The sequence below is a fragment of the Ochlerotatus camptorhynchus genome, unplaced genomic scaffold, assembly GCF_037179485.1.
Source record: "Ochlerotatus camptorhynchus isolate MF236.1 unplaced genomic scaffold, CSIRO-AGI_Acam_v1.1 ptg000351l, whole genome shotgun sequence".
Lineage (NCBI taxonomy): Eukaryota > Metazoa > Arthropoda > Insecta > Diptera > Culicidae > Ochlerotatus > Ochlerotatus camptorhynchus.
Window position 1 is genome coordinate 754,151 of NW_027040839.1, and position 13,041 is coordinate 767,191.

General features: G+C 37.4%; 1 protein-coding gene across 6 annotated transcripts in view; it reads left to right on the top strand.

Annotated features, from left to right (window-relative positions):
• raskol (Ras GTPase-activating protein raskol) overlaps positions 1 to 13,041 on the top strand; it is a 407,687-nt gene that overhangs the window by 263,630 nt on the left and 131,016 nt on the right. The gene's annotated exons all lie outside the window — the stretch shown is intronic.

Below are 13,041 nucleotides of genomic sequence, written 5' to 3' on the forward strand. Positions count from 1 at the left end.
GAAGAATCCATCCAATTTAAGGGTAATCGAACAAATTGAACGCGCCTTTGTGGATGACTTCATTCGTATAGGATGACGCCGCCGCCGCCAGTCGCGATCAAACAACGCCATAGACCATCGAATTCAGCGCATGCCGGCCGACGTCTTCCAATTGCGCGAATAATGCGTTAACTGGTTGGATGTTAGCAATCCAATCTATGGTGATTTGGGTTGATTCAGAAGTGATGCAATATGGGTGCGATTCAGGCTGGAAAATGAAGATGGTTTCGTTCACGATGAATACAGCCAATCAAGAAAAGTCAATTTGATAGGTTTCGGGTTGGCAATAATGGGACTGCTTATCACATACTTGGATGTTGCTTCGATATTGTTGTTGTTGGTGCAACGCAAACTTCCGCACAATTTTCACAATCGCGAAAATTGTCGATTTATGGCATAACGGCTATCATAACTGATTGGGATTACTTCACGTAACTTTCATTTATTTTGATGTGGATGAGGTTATGATTTTCTTCTGAAAAACGTTTGCTGCATCTATTTGCATTTTAACGAGCGTAAAATTACCTACTGATGGTTCATTAGGCCTAATGATCGCCAGGGCGAATGGGTCATTAAACCGACATTTTAATAGTTGTTTTTTTCGGAAAGTTCTCAGATGTTTGCTCGCTTTCTTAAATTACTTTCTGTATTCCCCAATTGTTCAGTGAAAAAAATCAACTCATTTGCTTATCATAACATTTTAGTGAAAAACGACTTTTTGGCTCATGTCACCCAGAAATCTTTTAATAATTTGAATCATATTCATGCCAACTTAAATTCAAAATTAGATTACGGATAGTTTTAGCCGTTTGTTTTACAAAATTAAAAATTAATTCTATGTAGTGCATTATAGAAGGTGTTGTATAGTGGATTAACTTTTGAAAAAATAGTTTGAAACCTATCATGTTATTTGCTTCTAATTTTTATTTTATATATTAAAATGGGTCATTGCGCGCCAATTGTCTTATTGGCGTGACACCGACCTCTTTTGATTTGGACCAAATTTGGAGGAGATGTTTATTTTAGTCTAACTTTTAATAATCCAAATTTTTGGGACGATCGATGCACTCCTCGGTCCAGTGGAGCGTTTTATATTGTTTGTGATTTTCAAGAAAGCACTACTTTCTTTTATCAATATCTTCGGAACAAATATAGCTACAAATAACATTGTAGAATGTTTTTATGAGAAAATTGGAATATGAATTTATCATTTTTGTACAGTGCTGCCAAATATTTTATATATGCGAATAAAAATTGAAAATTTAAATTTCTTAGAATTAGTATATCAGGCATAACATTTGATAACGGCACAAAACCTTTTGTAAACAAACTTTTTAAGGCCTTTTACACGTGAATCGAAGTACGCTTGCAAACCAACAACATCATCGGATAGGGGCTACTGTCACCTTTCCGAAAGTGGTATTGGTTTGCGTGGGCGTACTTTGGATCGCGTGTAAAGGGCCTTAAAAAGTTTGTTTACAAATGCTTTTGTGCCGTTATCAAATGTTATGCCTGATGTTTAGATTTCGATTCATACTGCACCATCGTGTTCCTCATCCTTTTTACATAAGAATCACTTATCGACATAAAGTAATTTGATAAAGATTTTCTGAAATACTTCAAATGATATGGATTGTGATGGATTTGAATTACACATCAAACTGAGTTAGTACAATACAATCAAAAAAATTTTTTTTTTCTTCAGAAATGAAGAAATTCTGTTAAGGTCAATCGCTGAGGGAGCCTTGTTTCTGATTGATCGCATCATCACATTGAAATTTCTAGAGCACAAATATCGGTTCTCTTCTTCTTCTTCGCATTTCAAGCTTATTGCATATCGCATATTAGCTTAATGCGTGCTCTCAACTTAGTGTTCTAGATGCACTTCCACAGTTATTAATTGACAGCTTTCGATGCCTGTACCATTTTTGCATTGGTATGATTGTGTGGCAAGTCCAATCATACTCCTATGCCCAGGGAAGTCGAGAAATTTTCCAACCTGAATAATTCCTAGACCGGACCGGGAATTGAACCCAGCCACCTCCAGCATGGTCTTGCTTTGTAGCTGCGCCTTTACCAACTGAGCTAAGGGAGGCCCCGGTTCTCACAAATCCGATTTCATGAGCATTGTTGCAAAAATGTCCGAGATTTGTGCTCTGGAACGCTTGAAGTGATAGGATGGTCATTTGTGGACTTTTTGGGGAATCACCTTAAAAAGATCCATAATTGTGAGGGTACTGTAAGGCTTGGTCTAGTTAGACTCTGGACGCGGAATTTGTTTTAAGGCAGCGCACTGGAACTACCGTGAGAATCCTTTACAGCTTTATAGCTCTTGATCTAAGCTTCAAGAAAAGTAGTTGACTTTGTATTTCCATTAGCCCCATTCTCCCTTATGAACTCATAAAATAAAGCTTATTATTCTTAAACATTGCAAGAAATGATTACTGTCTTTATCAAAAACATGTGTTTTCAATGTTTCAATCATTCCATACAAGATTGTATTTAAAAAAAAAGTATTTCTGAAAAAAAATATATCAAAAACTGAAAATAAATATTAAATATTAAAAAAAAAAATGAACATATAAGGCTACCGTACTCAAATATGGGTGAAAGGCGACAAACCAAACATTCATAACTTTATAGTACTGGACCTAATCTTCAAGCTGATAAATATTTTTGTGTTTCCACTTGCCCTATTCACTGTAATTATCATTGGCGCGACCTCTAAAGCTTCATAAATCTTTACCAATTTTTGCACAGGCTCATTTGCAGGTTTATGATCCGAAGGTGGCCTATCAGAAATTCATTTTTTTTTATGAAGTGCCTTAATGATCATCCTCCACAATTTTAACGTAGAAGCATTCTGCAGTTGTGAACAAGGTTCTACTGTTCATAACTCCTGTTTTACGTAACTCATAACAGCAATTAAATTTCCAACGGCTGTAGAGGTGCCTAATACCCCATGCTCAGCTCAGGGTTTTATTCATCAAAATCGTTAATATGTGATCGAAAATCATTCTGTTTTCTCACAGACCATGAAACTGGCGACGCAGCAAGTTGACTTGTTTATAATATGTTGAGAATGCTCTAATGTTTGCATATCAAAACTCTATCAAGCCAACAAACAAATGTAACACCGAAACGCACTGAAATAAACTTATATTTTAATATTTTTTATGGAGCAAAACTGGTTATTTTTGATTTAGAAACGCATTAAAACCTTAAACATTACCTGTTGATACAAAAAAAATTAACAAAATGTTTTTTTACGTGAAATATCGTGGTGGCGCGTAAAAACCTGCCGGCGAGTTTTACACCATTTCCCCCTAATTATATTGATCGACAAGTTGTTTGTGATCCGTTTTGATGAACATTCCGAAAGGATGACGAAACACATAAAACAATTCTGAATTTCAACCGTCGCATAAAATCTCAAGTAACATTGCAAGTTTTATCGAGGTTCTAAAACATTCTACAAGTCTTAAGCATCGTATACAGAAGTTTCATACATCCAAAAATGTTACATGGGATCTCTCGTTTAATATTGAGCTATAGTTGACACATCGTAACATAGGATATTACACTTAAACTTACATGAAATATGTTTCGCCGAAGAATATTTCACCGAAGGACATTTCACCGAAGAAAATTTCGCCGAAGGACATTTCGCCGAAGGACATTTCGCCGAAGGACATTTCGCCGAATGATGATGATGATGGTCCCATCTCTTACCCCTACAAAGGTTTGATTTATCTTTAAGATAATTAAATGTAAACATTTTAATCAGGTTAGCAGAAAAAAAAGAGCTGGTTACAGTTACAGATATAAATTCCCTCTAGAGTTTACAGTTGCTTCACAGCGATATAAATGTGAAAAAGCTTAGGCGTCCACCTCTTAGTTCGCCTTTTTGTGTGTGTGTGTGTGTGTGTGTGTGTGTGTGTCATCCTCTATCCCTCACCCAGCCGGGGGCGTTGGACAAGTAGAACTGCGAATAATTTGATCAAATCTCATGCTCCGTAATGGTGCCCTTTATGTTGTGAAGACTAGTACTTCAAAAAGGGTAACTTTTGAGACAAGACAGGGTGTCCTCAACAAGTTAAGGGAACAGGATGCACTAAATGTCCACAACAGGTACTGCAAAACATCACATAGACGCCCTTATTCACACTAACTACTCAGGGGGTAGAAGGTCAAGAAGAGCCACCGCCGCCAACTAAAGCTTGAACCGGGTACCTGGGACTCCCACGATATACCCGCGGCAATGGTCAGCAGACGATGCCCTGTACGTATTTAGTATGTAATATGTTTTATTTGGATACACAAAATGTTTGAAGCCATGCGTCATCTAAACCATAATTTGCATCACCACAAATACACTTGTCAACAATCTTCAACTGGAACGTACTCACCAAATCACTTCACCCGGGAGCGCATTCCCGATGCTTCCACGCATATTTTGTTTCCCTCCACTCCAACCACATAACAACCAAATATCACTTTTCTTCACTTTTCTTTTTCAAGTTACTCCGTGCACAAAAGCAATGCACATCGCAAAACCCTGACAATAGATCAGCGCCGTTCTCATCACCGCGTAAATAATCAGAAATTAAAATTTTCACTAGCGATGCCACAAATTTCTGGTCCGGGAGAAACAATCAAACCACGCAGCGCCAAATCTACTGATGCTTGCAATTTTGCAAACATGATGAATCATGTTTTCTTTCTCGATTCTAAAACTTCTCGGAAAGTGGGAAAACCACCACTCACACACGTATAACCGTCCGGGAGGCAGAGTGCCAGCGCTAATCCGGCAAATGCAGCCGAAAACTATGAAAGCGAATGCACGCACAAAACAGAGAACGAACTTAACACACAACCGTATCCAAAGGCGTTCGAAACTCGACTCGACTCACCTCTTAGTTCGCCTTTTTGTCCACCTAAAATATTCATAAGTATTGCAAGCGATCAAGAGTTAGTGGACATTCAACAAAGCATCCTACATACTTGTTTACGTCTCATCTTTTATGTCAAAGACGGATTCCGTCACGTGTAAAATTAGTTATTTCTAAGTGTGTATTACACTAGCAACCCCACAATCTGATGCTATCATAATTTTCAGCAATGTCAGGAATGTTCACGAACCCCTGACATTCAGCGAGAAAACTTACTACTAGCTCGAGGTATCTTCCAAATAAGCTTCAAAGTTGTATTTTTGTTTTTCAAATGTTAAATTGAGTCCTCTATATCCGTAAAAATGAATTTGAAACGCATTTGAATATTAGATGTTTCCATGTAAAGCAACTCAAAAGAACTGCTCATGTTAAAAAGAAGAAAGCATTCCTATAAATAAAAAATATTGATCATTGAAAAATTTCTGAAATCAGCACAACTCGAAAGAACTGCTCATGTTTAAAGGAAGAAACCATTCATAAAAATCAAAAATATCTTTGACTATATGTTTTTTAGTATTACTTCTATGTGAAGTCAACGATTTACATAGTTGAAGATGCTAATTTCAAATAACAGACTGTAGTGGTAATTTTTATACGATAGATGGAGTAGATGAAAGCATAGAGTTGATAGTTCCGTTAGAGTACGGCAGTGTGAAGATTGTATATAGATATTAGACAAGCGAGCTAGGACAACTTTTAAGGAAGGTACAAATCGGTTTTTTCATCTCTCTTTACCAAACTCCCCCTTTGGAGAGGGATGGTGAGGGGTGTCCCCCCCCCCCGCCACCACTGGCAAAAAGAGATGAAGACCGACCCGCTCATGTCAATGGTCGAAAGGTACAGTAGCAGCACCTACCCCACCCGTGTCCCCTCGAGATCGTCAAGTCGACGATGACAGGAGCACATATCGTGGTAGGGGTAAACAATAGTTGCAATTTCCAAACCTACGACTGGATGCCTTCCTTCAAATAACAACTGAAGTGCGGTAAAAAATCGGTAGAACTGTTTCAAACACACAGTTGGTACATGAGCGGGTCGGTCTTCATCTCTTTTTGCCAGTGGTGGCGGGGGGGGGACACCCCTCACCATCCCTCTCCAAAGGGGGAGTTTGGTAAAGAGAGATGAAAAAACCGATTTGTACCTTCCTTAAAAGTTGTCCTAGCTCGCTTGTCTAATATCTATATACAATCTTCACACTGCCGTACTCTAACGGAACTATCAACTCTATGCTTTCATCTACTCCATCTATCGTATAAAAATTACCACTACAGTCTGTTATTTGAAATTAGCATCTTCAACTAAACAAAATTATCTATTTTTTTGAAAATTTCTGAAATCAGTACAACTCAAAAAAACTGCTCATGTTCAAAAGAAGGAAGTATTACATATGAATACACAGTTCGAAAAAGTAGTGTAAATTTCTGTTCAATATGATGCACATAAATGGAGCGTCACATATTATATAAGTTTGCATTATAAATCATGTAAAGCTCTGAGACATTTCATGCGATGTAGCAAATATTGTATACAAAAGCTCATATTTGTAAACAACATTGTTTACAAGTTGCTCGGTTGTATGAAATGAAATACAAGTTTACGTGAATGAATGTTTACATCACAATTAAAATTCAGATTGTCAGGTTGAAAAAATCGAACCTTTTTAATCTTTTTTCGAGACTGATTTCTAAAATTTACTGAGCTTTGAGAAAAGTTCAAAACCGTAGAAAATGGCTTGCTATGCGGCGAAATGACCCATTCGGCGAAATGACCTTCGGTGAAACTTCCTTCGGCGAAATGTCCCACTCCCGTGCGCTATATTTCGCAAAAATTGTTTTTTATTTTCTTCAAATGGTGAAGATTAGTCTGGTGTTTGAGCAAAAATAACTGTTTTACAGTCATACTTTAACGCGTTCACCATCGAAGTATACACGGACGTAAAAAGTAACTCACTGAATGAGTCAAGTTTACTCACTCTTTATTTTTCCCATTGAAAGTTTGCTCACTTGATTACAATTTTGTGTGGCAAAAATAAAAAAGCTAGTGAGTCACTTTTTACGTTCGTGTACTAAACAAAACGTAGATTGGTTCATGATCCAACCACTAGATGGTGCATTGAAACCTGCGTCCAGATTTACTTTTAACCAGTCTGTCCATTTCTGCGGGTCAACAGCTCCCATGCCATCGGATAATTTGTCAAATTACCACGGTTCAAGCTAGCACTCAACCATCAAACCACAACCCTTGAAGTAATGGCAGTATATTTACATTCGCTTACAAACCGAAACGGCTTTGAGCATCGAACTTGGCATCTATTCAAACATTCCTCGAAATCACGGCAGTAGCGCGCGGCGGCGGTCAGTAAACCGTCGTCGTCGAAGTCGTCATGGAACGTTAAGCACCCATTCGCGACTGCCCATTGGCGCAATCAGACAAAGTGCGAAATTCCGTGGGAAAATTTTTCATTAGATGAGGAGATTGTCACTTGGTGACTACATTAACAATTACACATTGGCATTTGAGGTGTGATTGAAGATAAAATCCGTTCACTCATGTAGGCCACTGCTGATGAGTTTTAATGATGCTTTTCGAGGTTCGACAAGGCACGCCGTACTCAAAGGGAACCATTAATTCAAAGTTAAAGCCTAAGCTGACCTTCACTGAGTAAAATGCAGGTTTAAGCACGCGAACACAAAGTCAGCCAAAAAATGGAAGGTATTTTGTAAAATTATTCGAAATTAGTGGAGATTTTCTCGGCTACGTCCCAGTTCTCACTCTCTCGACATGGTGCTGCATCGGTGCATGAATAGAGATACACTATTATTTGCAATTTTCGCTTCTCACTTGCAATGAGCCGGTTACGTGCAGAGTGACTCAACTCGGCTGCATCGACTAAACATCAGGAAAGAGAAGAAAAAAAAAGCACCTTAATGACTGCTCGGATAAAACCAGTGAAAAAAGACCGTAAAATTAAATTTAACAACCATATCATATGTTTTGAAATGTACTTTTGCTGCCGGTTGAAGTCTGCTTCGATGGAGTTTTTGATCCGCTCATCCTACAACCCACCCCCTTCACACGGATGTCGTGCACCCATATCGGGAGGGAGGAATCTACACGTAGTAATATGTTTATGGCATGTATGCAAATTAAAAACATAACAATTTTACAGTCATTTTCTCTTTCGCCAAAATATGAAAAGTTTCACTTTTCCGCTGAGGTTTTAGCGTCAATGACACAAACTGTGGCTGAAGATAATGCTAGCTTGTAGTAGCAGAAGTTGTCTCGTGTTTGACTATGCATTTCCATCCAGGTGCTTACAATTGGAGCAAAGCTGAGGGGAGATGATAATGCTGTTCAATACCACGTCGGAGCTAATCGAGTTAGATATACTTGGAGTGGAACTAATCGTGTTGAAGAATAACGGCTGCTGTAAACACCCGAAGACCCGAACTGTTTGCTGCTGTTTACAGGTGGTTACATTACTTTTGTTTTGGTTTTGCTTCACCGTTTTAGAGCCATGGCAAAACAATACTAATTTTAGTCGCTTAATTTGCAACTCAAGGTGTGTGTACACAACCGTTAAACAACGTTTGACAAATTAGGGAAAGCGGTGAAACAACTAACGCTAGTTGACAGGTTCGTTGGTTCCGAATGAAGAAAATATTGAGCACAAGTGTATTAGCTTTCTTAATTGTACAGATTGCATTATCTCGATTTATCCATGGAGAAGCATTGATGATGAAGAAATATGATGATACTTTATGGATAAAAATGTCTTCGAATAGACAAAGGGTCAAAAAGTTGAAATGGACATAAGGACAAACTTTGAAATCACTTTTCAGTGGATTAAAAAAATAAAATGAATAGAAGATCGGAAAGACAACATGCTAAGTAAAGCAAGTCAATAAAGCTTAGGCTTTGAATTTACTTGGAGTTCGCTCCTTCTTTGTTACTTGAGCAGTACTTTGCCAGACGAAAGCTACTGGACACTTAAAGTGCTTGAAAGTTGTTTGAAACTTTTGTCCATTTCGACCTTTTGCCCATTCGACAATTGTAACAAATGTCTTTGCTACACGTTTTGGATTTTAATGTTTCATTTTTTATATATAAGAGTGAAGTAGTATCACTTTTGGTTGTTAGTGTATTCGGTCCTTATTTATATTTTTTATCGTCGGTGACGAGACCTGTTGGCAGAAGTATGTACCACGATGATTTATACAGAAATATAATATGACATAGATATACATTTAGGGGCATATTTATTTGCTTAGCTTTAATGAAAAATTCAAACCGGAAACCAAAACCCCTAAACCAATCAAAGTTCAGAGAAAAAGTACAATCAATGAACAATAGTAGGCTGTCAAATAGAAGGGTGTGAGAAAATCCAAAAAATGCCATTCGAGTTAAACTGATGGAAACCATTGTAGAAATTGAGAATTCGATACTAAAGTTTTTTCACGAGTAATAGATCTTGAAACGGTTAAGTGAGTTATTATGTGATGATGTGATGTGTATGGAACCCACCATCAGTGCAAGGATTACCAATGTCTGCAGATATTTTACCGGTTGTAATGTTCTCCCTGATGGTTTGTTGCAGCAGGGTGAATCAGCTTCATTGAAGACCTTTGGAAGACCAGATGGCCATCTGTAATCACGTGATAAGGGACTGGCAAATCCATGAACCCTCGTCCAATCAACGAACCCTTTGATTCCCTTAGGCTGTCCCCCCTCCCCCCTCGCCCAACCCAGTGAGGTATATACAATTGTGTCACAAGAGTCTATTTGTTGATGACGAAAAACTCCCAAAAAATTGGCATGAAAAAAGTGGAGTTTGGCGTCACGGAAGGTATACTTCACAAACACTATAACATATTTTGCACTACACGAATACCATTTTACGATCATTTCCTCACCTGTATTCTCATTGCACCCAACCCAGTATATTTTCATTTTCATTTTATGATATACAAGGTGGTCAGGGGCCGTGTCACCGATGTGAATATTCACACCATCCATAATACACCAGGGAAGGGGAGAGGAGTGAGCAACACTGCATCTTTACCCATGGGGGTTAAAAAAGTTCTGCGAAGTACACTTATGGTGAACCAGCTGCGCAGGGATTGTAGAAATAAAAAGGGTTGGGTAGGTTTAAAATGCAGAATTACATGCCGTCGCGATTGAATGCGCATGTTTAAATAACGTTGATCCTGGTACCTATCGTATAAATTTGCATATCATCTAGTTATCATTATTGTCAATAATACTTACATTTAGATAAAGATAATGCCAGCTATTTTACCTTTCATATGATACTTATCATCACAGAATCCAGTTTGAATCGTATTTTGTGATTATATGGTTACTTTGGTACTTACATGAAATGTTGTGCAAGTACCACAAGTTTAACAACGCCCAACTATGGACAGCTCAATGTTAATACCATTTACTCTTTGAATCAGCGTACACCAACTTGATAATATACTAAGTAACACCTAAGAATGTATAAAGATAAAGCTAAAAAATACAGTTTTAACTGATGGTACTTTATAAACATTAACCTGTCCAATATTGGACCCTGCCAACACACGGCGCCTGCACGGTAATGTGGGCGATCAGAATGGTTCATCGGTTGCGAAGTGACGTGCTTCTCAAACTGAAGCGATACATTTCTCAATTTTTCAACGTTATCGTAATGTAAACTTAATATTATCACCCATGAATTGTCTAAATGTAGTCATCCTCCGGCTTGGAATAAAAGATAATCGGCTGTAGCCGATTGCTGGATCCGAGTGAAGGTAGCCAAGTATCAGGTCCAGTAACTTACAATTTCTTGACGCGAATACGATGAACAATGGAATATCTTGGTTCCTCTTTGTTTTCGAAACCGTATGTCAGCGGCAATCACAGTCAGAGAAACGGTTAAGTGAGTTATTAGTATAAAAACCTGTGATCAATATATAATGAGAATCCGTTTTCCCTACTAGTTTGCAATTCGTTGCTTAACGTATCAACGTAATTATTTTTCTCTGATCAGTAATAGTAAAGCCGTTGGTCCCCGGTCCATGAGTTGATAGGTCGATAGGTAGGGTCCAGGTGTGGGAGCTACCTCCCTGACGTCGGTAGCATTGGTATTTAGCACGGAACAAGTTCGACGGAAAACAAATTAAAGAAAAAAAAACACGTTATTATTTTAATGCTCTCTAGTTATTTCCCCAATTATTACTAAAACAAATCTACAATGACTTATAGGGTAACGTTTCAGAACGTTTTATTTGACATGTATACATTTGCGTTCGAGTGTAACAGGGTATATACTATCTGGAAAACCGGAAATCCTTTATGTTTATTTTTTTCTGGAAAAACATGGAATTCACGGGGAATTTTCAAATCCTCTTACTAACGATTTTTTTTAGGATTCGATTGCATTTATGAATGCAAACATTTTGTTTTCCGGATCCGGATTGGATTTATCTACAGTATAAAAAAATGTAAAACTTGAACAATTCTTCTTTAATTCTGGTCTTAAGAATAATTTAACTTGGAGACATTATCAAGAATCTTGAACGAAGATAAATATTCATTATATTGGGCATTGCACATTTATCAAAATCACAGATTTTAAAATAAAAATTAACCAACCATGAAGATGTTTCAAAGCCCATGTAATTTGTTTGGAATTTCTAAGGAACTCATTCCACGGGAGTTCTGGGAAGACCGTGAGTAAAACATCAAATGATATCTGCTTTCAATGAAGTTCTCAGGAACTCCTGGTTCAATTTGAACCCTAAGCAAAATACCAAGCAAGTTCTGAGTAGAATTCGATGGAAATGATGAATAGGATTCAAAGGCAATTTTATCAATAATTCATATGAATTACCGAGGTTAATTCCCAAGGAATTTTGAGAAAATTTGGAACAAAATTCTGAGGATTATTTCACGATAGCTCTGAGGAGAAATTCAAGGCAATTCAATGGAAGAATCCATGGGAATTCTAGGGGATAGCATATTCTAGAGCATAATTACATGGGAATTTTCGAAGAATCCTAGGGGCTATGCTAAAAGAAAGATTTCAATTTAACTTGGGAATAATTCCAGGAGAACTCCAAAGTAATTTCAAGAGAGTTTTAACTTGAAAGGCAATCAAATGTTCATGAGAAATCTAATAAAAATTGTAATTCAAATTATAAGGTAATTCCAAGAAAATTCCAAAGAAAATTTCTAGGGAATTAAATTTCCAAATCCGAGGAAAGTTCTATCAAAATTTTAAGGAAAATTTCAAAGGAATTCCGAAGAGTATTCCTAGAATATTCCAATGACATTTTTTAAATTTAAAAGACAGTTCCAATGAAATTATGAGGAGCATTTCAAAGAATTATTGGGAACTCTGAACATGACAGTTACATGGAAATTTCAGGAGACTACTAAGTGAATGTTGAGGAGAAGTATTTTTTTCAGGAGAATTTTTCTTGAAATTGCATATTTAGAGCAATGCATAGAGTGATCGGTAGAAGATTTTCATTTTGGTGCATTTCTCTATAAATCCTGAACACACAAAAAAAGAAAAACATAATTCAAAATTTAAAAAAAAAATTGAAATTGAAGGCTTCGATTTTTAGAAGTCATGAATAGAAAATCGTATGATCCTGGAAAACATTTCAACATTCAGGGAATTTTATTTAAAATCAAATATTCCGGATATGGAGAAATTTCCAAGATTCCAAAAATATTTGGAATGCCAATCTTTGAAATGTGTTTAAGTTGCGAACTTCAAGTTAAATAGTTTTGATTGATTTCTTCAAACTGATTTTCATGTATTAAAATCGTTTGTGGTGTTGTACATTTTTCTCCAGGACACAACAAAGACTCCCCGCAATCAGCTAGCTATCAAGGCTGCCCCATTTACTGAAGAAGGAGGAAGAAGCCACACCGCTACTGATCGGATTCAGTTGCTCGTCGTGATCCGCTGTGGGCCATCTATGCCAAGCGCGTCATCCTCGTTCCAAACAACATACAGCTCGCCAGCCTCATCCGTGTTGAACACTCTAATAGC